This window comes from Phalacrocorax carbo, chromosome 23 (genome assembly GCF_963921805.1).
Source record: "Phalacrocorax carbo chromosome 23, bPhaCar2.1, whole genome shotgun sequence".
Taxonomy (NCBI): Eukaryota; Metazoa; Chordata; class Aves; order Suliformes; family Phalacrocoracidae; genus Phalacrocorax; species Phalacrocorax carbo.
In genome coordinates, this window is record NC_087535.1 from 4,522,400 (window position 1) to 4,536,018 (window position 13,619).

At 54.6% G+C, this 13,619-nt stretch overlaps 1 protein-coding gene across 1 annotated transcript in view; it reads left to right on the forward strand.

Annotated features, from left to right (window-relative positions):
- Positions 1-13,619, forward strand: part of ATP2B4 (ATPase plasma membrane Ca2+ transporting 4) — an 87,034-nt gene that overhangs the window by 5,141 nt on the left and 68,274 nt on the right. Inside the window, exon 2 of the mRNA XM_064472208.1 lies at positions 1,263-1,384. The gene's annotated coding sequence lies outside the window, so the exon portion shown is untranslated. The remainder of the gene's footprint in view (positions 1-1,262; positions 1,385-13,619) is intronic.

The following is a 13,619-nucleotide window of genomic DNA, read 5'->3' on the forward strand; positions in this document are numbered from 1 at the left end:
GAGGGATGCTGGCTGCGGGGGTGCCCGGCCCTGTGCCCGCTCTCCCCAACCCCCCCATGGGCTCCGTGCCGTGATGGTGAGGTAATCGAGGGTTTTACTGCAGTGGGCCGTGGATAGCTTTTCTAAGCATCATCTCCTAATGCTTCCCCAAAGAGCCAGGCAGGCTACCGAGCGCATTAGGAATCGATGCACATCGCAAATGGATTGCCTGTGCTCTCTCCTCCACCTCTCTGTGCTCTCTGGCTGTCTCTGTGCTTGCCCCCTCCCCAGCACAGCCAGGGCAGCCCCATGCCAGCTCTGCCCTCCCAGTGTCACCCAGGTGATGGGGGGCACCAGGGGCGGTTTCCCCCAGTGCAGGGCTGGAGAGGGCAGCTCCATCCCCAGCCTGGTCCCACCAGGATAGACCATCACTTCCAGGTGAAGCAGCCAGGCTGCACCCCCTTGCCTTCCCCCCAGGGACTTGGAGCAGACAGGCACTACAGAAGGTGACATGCGTCCGCATGGGCCAGCCAAGCGGAGAGGGAAAAAAATGACCCCGGCGAGTGCAGGGATGAGCTTTGCATCTCAAGTGGCTCCCTGGGACATGCCAGACAGTCCCTCCCTTGAGGACGAGGGACCCGTCACCTCCCAGAGCCTCCCTCTGCGGAGGGGGAAGTAACAGCGACAACGGCTCAGCGAGTTCAACTGCAGAAGGTAGAAGCATTTGGAAAAGTGATTGCTCTGCCCGCAGCGGCATGGAGCAGCCCTGGGGCTCACGGAGGGAACAGCCCCAGGGTGGGCTTTTCTCTTGTGGGAGTATCTTCTGATTTACCCTCTTGTTAGTGAAAGGAGAATCAGATCCAAAAAGGGGTCTGAAAAATGCTGGTCGTGCACCCAAAGCTGCAGCTGCCAGCCCTGGTCCCCCTCACCCCCAGCTCTGAGCACTTGTGGCAAAGCAGGGGTGAGATCTCCGTGGGTGAGGGAAACTGAGGCATGGAGTGAAAGGGGCATTTCCCAAGGACTCAGTGAGAGGGCATCGATCCTTTGCACATCTCTGTGGTCTCAGTTTCCTCCCAACCGTGAAATCACCCACACTGAGCTGTGGCTCAGCATTGGGATGGAAAGCCCTGCACGGGGGCTTGGGGATGCCGGGGTCTCCATGGTGGGAGGGGAGCAGCGGGGGCTGTGGAGCAGGGATGGGGGTGACTTGGGTGAGGGTCCCACTCAGCTTCTTGAATGCCCTTTTGCCTGCTCAAATGCAAATTATTCCGTTTCCCTGCAAGCCTCCTGCCTGGATCCTGACTGCCCCGTGTCTGCTGAAGAGACAGAGGACGCACGTGCTGGTGGCTGAGGACAGAGGGACTCCTTGGATGGACAGACAGGGCTGCAGCAGGGCATCTCTTAGGTAAGCAGGCAGAGGAGGAGAGGCAGAGGGACCTGCTGGCCTCTAGCAGGTCATTAGGTGGCTTTGCCAAGAGGCTAAAGAAGCTGGGACGATCCCCAGGGCAGCAAAGCTGGGTTTGCCGTTCCCCGGCCGGCTGCTCCGCGCGTGGCAGCGGCAGCGCCAGGGCCAGGCGGGGGCTCACGTGGCTCCGCTGATAAAACTTGCATGAGGACATGCGCAAAAATCGATGGTTGTGCTTATGAATTAATGATCGCTGAGCGGATTGATGCAGCCTGCCCCATGCATGCTGTATTGCTAACGAACACCAGCAGTGGGAGCGCGGGAAGGGCCAGCGATGTACTGCTGCGGCGCCTTCTGCACCTCTGTTTATTCATGCTTTAAATATATTTATTTTGCATTTGCTCCCAGAGCTACTTTAAGCAGAGAGCAGGTGATTTCCATGAAGGGGACCTGGTGCTTGCATGCTGCGGGGTGGGGGCTGCTGCTTTTTGGAGGCTGGGGGACATTGGAACGGGCCGATGGCTCTTGGCTCCATGCTGGAAGGGGCTGAATCAGAGGCAGGCTCTATAAATATGCATGTGGGTAATTTCTAATCGAACACCACAGCTCTCGGTGCTGGCATGTGTCACTCCCGTGGCATTATCTCTGCAATTAGAGCTTTTTCCCACAATTGCATAAGAACCTCTCGGTGACTCACCGGCTTTGGGGGGAGAGAGACGAATGGTGGCTCGGAGGCGGCCGGCTGTGCCTGCGCGTGTGTGAGGTGTGAAAATCAGCTGCTCAGGTGCTCCCTGGTTTGCAACTTGCTCCCGAGCAAACCTCGCTCCCAGCCACTTGCAGCTCTACTGCCCTCCCTGACATCATCGCCAGCACCCTGGTTTGGGGACCCTTGGTTGTCCCCCCCCGCCAGCGAGCTCCCCATCCACCCGGCATCGCCTTCTGCCTGGGGGGTATTTTTGTCCTTATCATCGTGGGTCTGTTCGCCCGTTGATGACCCTTTGGCACCAATAATAGCATGTTTCGCATCCCTGATTAAAACTGCTGCGGTGTCAGAATCAATAAGCACTGGTGGCTGAGACTGTAATAAGTATAATAATCCCCATTAGGGTAACAAACGGTGGAGAAAGTGAAGGGCTGCTAATATGGTAATGCCACGAATCTGCTTCGATCAGCTGGAGCCTCAGCATCCTCCCAGCGAGGGGCAGGGGCCACGGGGCCCTCGCTGTTTGCATCGGCAGAGCCGCCGCTTCTGCCTGCCGTAACGCCTTGCGTGCCCCGGTTTGGAGACTTGGCTTTGCAACCTTAATTATTGGGTCTTTGGAAATGTGTGTGACTGGTGTCCCCAGCGTGGGAGAGGGGCCAGGGCTGGGTGCGTCCAGGGGAATTGCTTATCTTGCCCCAAAGCTTAAAGAAAATTTAAAGACTGAGATTATCAAGCAGAGGAAATTCCTGCTCTGATCCGTCCTGCCGATTTGTCTTGCAGAGATCAAGTTTGGCAAGGGCTGGGAGGGAGGGGAACGCCAGTGGCATTAAAATAGCTGCCTAGGAAAAAAATAAAAATCAATATGTAATTGTGGCCCCATTGATCCGTGGCTCCGCCGCTGCGGCTCTCCGCTGCGCTTTGATCAGCTTTCACGGTCGCAGATGAGAAAGTCCCAGCAGCTGGGGATATTAAATCATGCCAAACACTTTTGAGGTGAAAACTATAGAATTTTTCCTTAAATAAACTCAAAATAGAGTAGGATCTGTGGGGGTGGGGAACTGGAGCAGCCTGGGCTGGGCACGCACTTCACAGCAGAGATGTTATTGCCTCTCTGCTGGGACTTCCCTGAGAAGCTGGAGCGATGCTCCCTGCCCATGGTGGCTGCTTGGTCCCCTCTGACTGCAAAAAACCCCCATCTCTGACACCCAAAAACCTGCCAGCCAAGCCCTGCTGCAAGTCCCTGGCCACGGAAATGCCTCCAGCGATGGGGCAGGGCGTGATGGGCCTCGGGGGGCTGTGCACGTTTTGGGGGCAACATCTGACCGCGTGCCGTGGGGATGAGACCATTCCCAGGCAGAACTGGTTGGTAATTTTTAGACAAATTGTGTTTGCTTGAAAAAATGGAGGTTTGTTGAAACCCGGCGTGTTTATAGAAAAACATTGGTTTCAACAGATTTCTGTTTCAACATGTTTTTTAGAAGAAAAAGGAAAGCTTTCCAAATTGTCAGAAGACCCCCTTGAACACTTTCTCAGCAGAGCATAATCCATTTCTCAGCTCCAAATTACTTTTCATTTTGCAATGTAAGTAAATGTATTGCAAAATCCCCTTTTGAAAGGGGGCCGAAATCATACTGAAATGGTCGGGGAGGATCTCGGCAACAGACCGGGATTAACTTGTTCCAGCCTGGGGTCTGGATTTTCAAACAATGTCCTCTTTCCTTTCTTGTCGATGATGGTTTTTCATCCCACTGCAGGATGGTTAATACCAGCAATTCCTTCCTGGTGTGGAAATTGCTTCATCTACAGGCACCAAATATTAAGGGCTGGCAGGGGACTCTACGTGGGGGCAGAATAGCTCACTTTTGTGCTGTCTTTCTCTGATTTACCATACTTCTGCAGCATTTTTACTGGGCTCAGTCAGGGAGAGGATGCTGATGGATGGTCTGGTCTGCGGCAGGCATTTCTCCCATACCAACAGGTGATGCTTTGTGGACAAAGCTCTGGAAGACCTTGTTGTCACACAGATCCAGCGATAATTTCCTTCAATGGGGCATGGGATGACATCTCAGATAGGGACAACCTCCATCCATATGAGTCTGCTTCTTATCTAAGCCATTGCAATTACAGATTGGAAATGCAGCCTCCGGTGCAAGGAGCCCAGGGCATGCCAAGAGCATTGCTGGAGCCAAGAGCAATGCTCGCCGCTTGCTGGGGCAGTTGAGAGGCCTCATCAGTGCGGACAATAGATAAAATATGCAAACGTGACATTCTGTTTAATAAACTGGCATCTCCATAGATTTTGCATGCTTCTCCAGCCCCTAAGTATTAATCAAACTGATAACTTAATTCCAGATTTTAGTTCTCCCAGAGAGGAGGGGGAAGCCCAGCCCGTGGGCTGCACCCGGCTGAGAGGGATGCTGGGGCAGAGTGAGGGATCACTAAATTCACAGTGGGATGCATCCAGAGCCACAGGGATGCAGGAGGATCCGGAGAAATCTCTGGTTTGGTTCTGGACCCAAAGAACTCTTCCAAAGAGTTCTACCCAGGGAAGTAGCTGAGTACCATCCCTGGAGGCATTTAAAAGACACTTAGATGTGGCACTTAGGAGTATGGTTTAGTGGTGGACTTGGCAGCATTGGGTTTATGGTTGGACTCAATGACCTTAAAGGTCTCTTCCAACCTAAATGATTCTATGATTCTAAAGCAGTTCCCTCCTCCCCTGCACAAGCTTTTCTAGGCACAAGAGGGGTTTGGGTCTGGGAACACCTAAATAGCGTCAGGTTCCCTCTGGCAGTTGCATTAATGGCTCAACTCAACAAAATGGTGGCTGTGTTGGTGAGCGGCCAAATTCTGGCCTGCTTTTCTCTATCGTATATACTTGCAGGTCTCATGCAACTCTTTAATCAAATGTTTCAATGCCTCCACAGAGCTGGAAAGGATTTGGAGAATGTGGCTGGGTGGTTTGCAAACTTCGTCAGGCTCCAAATGTGTTCTAAGCATTCTTTTTTTTTCAAGGAACAAGGAAATCAAAGCCAGTGGCCAGGCTTAGGGGTATTAGGGATGGGTCCTGGCCAGAGTAGTACAGGGATTGACAGCAAAGCCCAGGGGCATGGAGAATGGGCCATCACCTCCTTGCCGAGCCTGGTGGCATTCAGAGCCTGCAAGGGCATGTGGACAGGGCTGGGCCCTTTGCAGGTGACCTAGGGTTGGGTTTTGGTGTCCACATGGCCTTCAGTGGCTTTGGGTCTGATGCCTCCCTTGTAATCAAATAGAAACCTGAAATTATAACAAGCCCATAAATGCATCTGTTGGAGAGTCTATGATGGGTTGGCAGTGGGATATCCAGTTCCCAGATGAGGAAGGTTTGAGGAGGGTAGAGGGGTGTAGGGAAGAGCCAGGAGCTATTTCAGCTCCCTGTGCCACCCCCTTCCTCCTGCTGCTCCAGCTCGAGTGCTAACAAATGTTTTATGGGGAGCTGTGCCAGCGATGATCGGAGCATGCAGCACGAGAGCAGATCCTCACCCTGCCCCACATAGGGAAATCCCTTTGATGCTAAAGTGGCTGCAGGGGGAAGGAAGAGGAGTAGGCACACAAACGCATCCTGCTCGGAGCGATGGGCTGGTTCATTGAGCAGAGCCCTGGCAGGCTTCGCCGCGTCCTTCAGCTGTTTTTCAGTGATAGCTGTCGGATTTGATAATTGCAGCAGGCTGGCTTTCCGCCTCCTCGCTGGAAAAGCGCTGTCTTGCTCTATGCCTCCGTGCACCCACAGCAAGACGGATCTCCTGCGGCCGGTGCCAGCTGGGAGAGGAGGGTTGATGCATCCTTACCCTCAGGGGGATGGAGGGGAGTCTGATGTTGGAGGATAAACCCTTGGAGTGGGCAAAGATGCTCAGTGCTTGGGATGCAAGTTGGAAAAAGGGGCAGAGTCTATTACCTGGGTTGTGCTCCCCGTTTTCCCCTTCCTCCTGCCTTTGCAGAGCGAGGGGAAGCACTGGCAGTCCGACAAGGCTCAAGTGGCCTCTGGTAGTCGCTGGAGCATTTTCTGGTGAGAGGAAGGGTCTGAACAGTGATGCTGAGGCCATTCAGTGTTGTCATCCATGACGCAGACGTGTCACCATCCCCCAGGGTCCCCATGTAACAGCTTGCGCCAGCTCCTGCCATCGCAACAGTCTCTGTCTCCACAAGTGCAGGCACCTGGGGCAGGAGCATCTGTGCCCACAGTGGGAAGCTGGCTGTGAACCCTGGCTGCCCTGGGAAGGGGATGGAAATCCCTGCCTGGTCCCGAAGGGCTCAGGGGAAGTGGGGGAGGACACGCTGGCTCTGCCGTCCCCCTTAAACACCCCTCTGTCAGCGTGAAATTAGATGCTGAAAACACAGAAGTTTGGTGCTGATGCAAAGCTTGCCTCTCCCCGGGTTTCGCTGGGGCTGCCTGCAGATGGACAGCCCTGCCTGTAGCCCCAGGATGGAGGCAAGGGAGGAATCTGGGCAAGCAGAAAGACCAGGGCCTATCACCTTTCCCAAACCATCCTGGGAAATCCAGGGGAAGAAACATGGAGCTGGGGTTAAAACCCTGGACCAGGTCTCAGTGGCTGGAGCATCTGCTCTGACACCGCCTGCACTGCGACCTGGGGCAAATCCCATCACCTTCCCTGCCCTGAGCCCTCCCGTCACACTTGCACACGTGTGTGTCCGTGCATGAGCAAACACGCAGGGACACCCGCAGTCGCCTCCTGGCACTTCTGCGCAGGATCCGCTGTCCAGGGACCGACCCAGGCCCCTGCCTGGCAGAGCATCCCTGGTGCCAGCCCCAGCCCCAAGCGCCACGGTGGGTTTTTGCTGGGGAGGGCAACAGTTCTGCCACGGCCGGCGGGATGCTGCTCCCCTCTGCAGAGGTTCTGTCCCCCTCTCCCAGGCTCTTCTCATTCCCACATACCCCCAAACCCACCGAGCTGAAACCCCACCACATCTTGGTCTTCATAATTTCTCGAGCCCGGTTTGTTGCCAGGGGATTTTCCAGAGACCTCGCTCCTTCCTTTCCCCGGCAGCTTCCCTGCAAAAACACTTTCCTAAGAACTCTGGAATAAAAAAAGAAAGAAGAAACAGCCCCCTTGTACTGCTGTGATGAACTGGCTCTTTTTCCAGTCACAAGGGCGAGCTGAAGCAAAACTTTCCATACTGAGCAGGAACAGAAAGAGAGAGGGAGAAGTAACAAACCCTCCTTTTAAAAAAATTTTTAAAAAACCTAAAAAACCACAAAAGCCAGAAAACCCAACTGCTGTCTTTTCCCCACCTCCCTCCTTTTTGAAACAAGCCAGCAAGTTTGCAGAAGTGTGTTTTAAGCAGGAGCAGATGCCGGCGTTCCTCGGGCCGGGAGGGGCGAGCCGAGCCCAGGAGGGACGTGGGGATAGAAAACAGATTGCAGCAAATATTTGTGTATTTAATTGCTGTGCGGGACGGTGGTGCAAGGGGTGCTGGGAGACAGCTTTCGTGCGTTTGGTGCCTCAAAATATGGATGTTTAAGGGGTTTTATTGCCTTGGTGTGTGAGTTTCCTGGCTTGCTTGCTTCAGAGGCCAGAGAGCCAGAAATGTGGTTTAGAAGTTGAAGGTCCCCATGAAGCCTCAGGGCACCGGGAGCTGGAGCTGTGGTGAAACACTGACCAGGACAGATGGGTGTCAGGTGCTGCCTTTTGGGCTGGGAAATCAGCTGAGAGCTGCCAGCGGAGCTGTGGTCTGAAGCTTTGCAGAGGGAGGGAGAGATGTTCGGATCCAGGGTTTTCTGGGTCCCGCTCGCCCTGCAGCATTCTTTGCTCGACCAGAGGCAAAAGTGCACTGAGGAGTGCCCGGGGGGGCTTGGGTCAGGTCCCATAGGGTGCTGGGCAGCGATCTCTGCTGCCTGGAAAGTCATGGTCCTGGTTATGAGTAGTGTTATTTTTTGCATTGCTGTAAGAACCAGAGGTCCCGATGAATCAAGGTCTGCATGGGGTAAGGCTCTGGAAGCACATGGGGGTGATGGTCCCCATCCTGCAGCGCTGGCTCTCCATGCACCATTGAAGTGATGAGATGGTTGCCCTGGGAAGAGTTTCTCCTGGGCACCCTGCAGAGTTATGAAGAGCTTTTGGTGTCTCAGCCCTCAGTTTTTTAGGATTTATCCTTGATCTGTGAATGTGCTGGGTGGTTGTCTGGTGCTGATGTGCCCATTAGCAGCATGCAAAAAATAAAGCAAAGAACTCAAATAGAGGCCACCTTGCTGATTAACGTAAAAACAGCTCCAACAGCCCAAGGCCAGCATCTGCCTATCACCGCTACTGCTCTCTAGATACCTCTGGGGTCCTCAGCCCAGAGAAACGCCAGCCTGGTTCCTAGAAACTCAGTAAATCTGAGCAAGGGAAATGGTTCAGAAGAAAAATGGGCCATACAAGTAGTGCCGGTGTCCTGGTATGCTGGGCTAGTGGTGGAGAGGCTGGCAGAGCACCAGGCTGTCTGGATCTGCCTGGCTTTCTCCAGCATCAATCGGCTTTTGCGATGAACCTGTTCTTCCCAAAATCTCAGCTATAGGTTCCTCCCATTAGCAATGCCCTCCGTCCTGCTTCTGCTAAATGATTCATCCCGAACACTCTCGTTATTGCTCCCATTAGTCACACTGACATAAATTCTTCTTTGACAAAACGCTATATGTTTCTCATCAACTCTGCATGGCCCCAATGACTTGTGTCCTTAAAACCCCATCCAAATGATGTGACTTTTCCGCACTCCCCCCTCCCAGTAAATTAAAAATGATACACCTGCTTTTGCTTTTTAGCTCATGAAGGGGAAAAGAAATAAATAGGGTAAGAGCAGCTCTGCCTCTCCTGGCTCGTCCCTAAGGGCTCCAGGAGCTGGGAGACCCTGCCTGCGTGCTCAGCGGAGGCAACGGGGCTGGATCCCAGCCTCCCGGGGCTGAACCCTTCAGGAAGCAGCACATGGTGTCTGGCTCTAGATGCTTGTTTCCAAAGGTTACCCAAAAACCCTGTCCTGGAAGAAATAGTCTCCTTTAAAAGTCTGTATCTGGCTGCATCACTCCTCGCCCTCTGCAAGAGACCTGCTTGGGAGGCAAGCGGCAGCAAGCCGGGCTCCTCTGCCCCAGCCCGCTCTCCTGCGGGGGGGTTTGGTCTCCCTGGGCCCCCGGGAGGCTTTGCCCGAGGGTTTGGAGGGAGCCCCACCGAGGACAGCCTTGCAGGTTAACGCGGGCTGGCTCCCTGCCTCAGCCGGGGCGATGGGCACGCAGCCGCCCTCCTCCAGCCTTCTGGAGCGGGTCCCAGCCCTGCAGCGTGGCAGCTCCGAGGACAACAGTGACAGCCTTAAAAGGGGTGACAAGAGCAGCAGCCCAGCTCTCGTGTGACCGGTGCGGCTCAGGAGGAGCCCCACACTGGGAGGAGAGGCTGCGACGCTCCAACAGTGACAATTCCCCAAGAATTTCCTCCTTTCTGCATCTCTTTCCCAGAACCAGCGTCCCATCCCAGCTTGGGGGCATCTCCCCTGCTCAAAGCGGGGCGATGTGACCTGTGCAGAGCAGGAACAGTGCTGCTATGGTTGGGTTGTCCCCGGCCAACGCAGCTCCGTGTCGCTCTCAGAGCAGGGAAAAGTCCTGGCTGCAATACCAGCGCCAGTGAGCAGCCGCCTAAAATACTTCCACCAGATTTCTCAGGAAGGTTAGATGTTTGCAGAGATGATGTGGGAAAGATGAAAATCCCCCCCCCTCCCCTTGAGGTGACTCTCCCCTGGGGAAGCGGCGCTTGCTGGGAGCTGACTTCTGTTGTTTCTGGAAAGTGATGCTTTGAGCAAACTATTTATAAACTGAGTTTTCTTTAACTCCTGAAATTGAGCCATAACTTCAGACAAACAGGGGGAAAAAAAAAGAGATGCAGGCAAATAAATGCAGGCAAAAATAAATATACAGGCAGCCTAAATTTGCAAAGCAACTAGTGATTCTGGGAAGGGTCTGGGTTTGGAGGCATCTGCAATGGGGCTGGTAAAGGTTCATCTCAAAAGGTTTCCAGGGGGCTGAGGGCCAGTGGTGGCAAGACTCATGGGATGGGGCTGGTGGGATTTTGCCTGGCTGCCCAGTGCTGCAACCGCTCCCTGAACGAAGTCGTGATGAATTTTAAGGCTCGCATCACCTCTGCTCACCGGTAATCACTGCGGTGGGAAATGCCAGGAAGCGTGACCTTCCTCAGCAGGCTCTGTGGATTCGTGCGGGGGATTTATGGCCCCACATCACTCAGGTTTTTACAGGCTCGTTTGTCACCGCAGCCTGAAATGCCAGCGGGGTCGGCAGCGCTGCCCAGCCCATGCCGTGTGCCGCAGGGCACGGTGAGGACGGCGCAGGCTGTCCTGCATCCCGTGATGCTCCTGCATCTGCGTGGCACCAGGGGCTCATTTTGGGCTGTTGGATGGATGACACCTCCCTTTCCTATCAGACCACCTCTTTTATTTTAAGCCTTTCTTCCAGCTCGTGCTGCCATGGGACTCGCTGGCACGTGCCCGCCCACAGTGTCCCTGCGTCTCCCTCCCGCCCGTCCCCGCTCCCCCACCGGCACCCCCAGCCCACCCCTAAACACATTCATCTATTTCTGCTGCGGGAGAGAGCAGCTTCGGGAAACAGGTCCATAAATCACCAGCAACGCTTGGAAATAAAAATCATTACTGTGATGAATGGGGTTTTATTTCTCTTTTAAGAAGAGGGATCATGAAAGACCAGGGCAGGGGAGAGCGGGGAAGAGGAGGTGTTGCGTTTTCTATTTTTGACAAGTTAAGGGGGATAAAGCTAAATGCATGAGAGCTGTTTGAGGAGAGAGGGGAAGAAACAAGTGTTTGCCGTGTGTCCCTTGCTAGGGCTGGAGGGAACAGGAGCGTGTGTGAAGGCTTCCCATGAGACTCTGCATTATTAGGATAATATATTGCACTGCTCAGTGTCACGCTCGTGCCTCAGAGAGGTTGTCCCGGCCATGGCACGATGCTTGGTTGTGTACAAACCCACACAAAACGCTTTTCCTGGTTCCAGTCTGTGGGTAATTTTCTGCTGGCCCAAGCAGTACCTGTGGCACCCACACCCTTCAGCACCCGCATCCCCCAGCATCTGCATCCCGCAGCACCCACCTCCCTCAGCATCGGCGTGGCTCCTGCTGGCACCACAGACACCATGGGCTTGGGGAGCAGCTTCCACAGCCAAGGGGAAGCTTTGCACAGAATGACTTCAGGATTTGGCCCAGAGCTCCCAGGGATGGGAGCTTGTATTAATTAAGCAGCAATGATCCAAGTCATAGGGCATTTCCTGGGGATTAATGACCGCTGGGAGGAGTTAATGACTTGAGATGAATCCAAAAATCCCATTTACCCCAAACGGTGCTGTGTCCCAGCACACACTTTGTGCCAAGGTCAGCACCACCATTTTAAGGCAATTTTTAAAATTATTATTAATAAGAATAATAAAGCGTTGGAAATGGATTCTCCTTCCTGCCAGAGCAATGCAGCTCGATTGCCGCAGGTGGGCTCTCAGGGAGAATGGATGCCCTCAATATTAAGCCAGTGTATGAAGTGGAAAGAGCATCCCTCAGCCCCTGCGGGAGCCCTGCCCCAGCCCTCCCAGTGATGGGAGGGTGTCGGGGACGGCATCCGAGGCCTCTGCTTGCAGTTTCCAGCCCAGCTGCGCTGGGATGGGGATACTCAGAAGATGCAGGCTTCAAAGACAAGAGGAGCAGTGGGGCAGGAGGCAACCCGCCGCAGCGTTGTGCCCAGAGTAGATCAGGATCTGGCCTCTCAGCAATTATCTCTGATAAACGTTTTAGGGTTGTCATGGCAATGAAAGAGCCTGGCTAATACTTGGGTTTCCTTTCTTCAAAGGGAAGAAAGTTTGCCTACCTGACCGCAGGCGTGAGCAGCCCGGCGGGATGCTGGGTCTCTGCGCTGCCAGCCCTCCCACGCGTGTGTGCGTGAACACACACACACACACACACTGGAGTAAATGCAAACCGAATCTGTCCCGAGGAGGGGGAGAGCACCTGGCTTCTGGTCTCCACTGCCACTTGACACTGGGCGATCCAGCTGCATGGCATTGCAGGGTCAGTCCTCCCCTTTGGGACCACTGGTTATTTATTTGCACTATACCCCTGCCCGCGACCCTGCCTTCCCCATCACGGGTGGGGACGATCGAGGGCAGCAACGGGGTTGAGCTCTGGATGCTCCCCTGGGCTCTGAGCATACCGCAAACAGGGATGCGGTTGTGAGTGGATGCAGCCAACGCGATGCTGTGGGCGAGGCAATCCGAAATGCTCCCTGCGCAAGCATCTGCTATCGGTAGAAACCAGACCCTGGGCAAATCCAGCCCTTGGCCTTCTCCCTCGTCCCAGCCGAATGAGAGCAGCCCCAGCACAAGCAGACGGCAATGCCGTGGCGAAGAGCATCCAGCCCAGTGAGCATCGCCGTCTCCTGGCCAAGGGGATGTCTCCAGCCAAGTAGTTTGTCTCTCTCTGAAGCCAAAAGGGAACTCAGCACTTTGTGAGCAACTGGGGACTGTCCCTCCCCTCGGCGGGAATGGTGCTTGCCTCTAAACCCTGCTGGAAGCACAGCACTGCTCCCCTGCTACAGCTGGGAGCCTCTTCAGCTCCTGAGCTGCTTATCCCACTCTGACTCTTATTACTGGAAAGTTTTATAGCCACTCACTGTTTGTGATTAATCATTTTGTTTTAATTGCCGCTCCTCTAGCTGGCAGAGGCTCAGCAGGGATTTTACGCCTCTTGGCTGCTTCCCCCAGGTATGTTCCAGGACTGGCCGATCGCAAAGCGCTGAGCAGGAGCAGCCTCACGACAGCAGGTGCCCCAGTTCGATGGGGCGCAGGTTTGGGTGGTGTCAGTGCCCCGAATATTGGCTCACAAGTAGCACCCCAATGGAGAAGCTCCCTCAATAATGCGGCCAGACTTGCAGCTCTCCCCGGGAACACAGGCTGCAGCAGGGGATGGGGGGGATTGAGGATGCCCTGCGCCTCCCCAGTGCTCCCCATGGATGCTGACATCCTTCTGCTGAAGTCTAGAAGCAGGCAGAGGAGGGATGAGACATGGGAGCTGTTAGACATCCTTCAGTGGTGTTTCTGCACACAATGGGAATGAAATGCAAGCAGCAGCTTCAGTAGGGAAACAAGAAACACCCAAACTGGAGCATGCCCGAGGCAGGGCGGGATGCCCCTGCCCCTGCAAACAATGTGGCGCTGGGGTGTTCCCAGGCTCGAGCTGGTCACAGCTCCGCGTCGCTCTTTTGTGGGAAACGATGGCATTTGAAAATGTGATTTTGATTCAAACAATGCTCAGGGTTTGATCATCGGCTGGGAACCCAGCAGAGCTGCTGGCATCCTGAGGGTGGCCCGAGGTACTCCCCTTAGGGACCTGCCCACTGCTGTCCCGGCAGGTGACCCTGTCTGGCCACACACGTGTCGTGATGGGCCTCATCCCGCAGGGCAGGAAGGGCCGGAGGGGCAGAAATGACTTTGACCAGTGCCCTGAT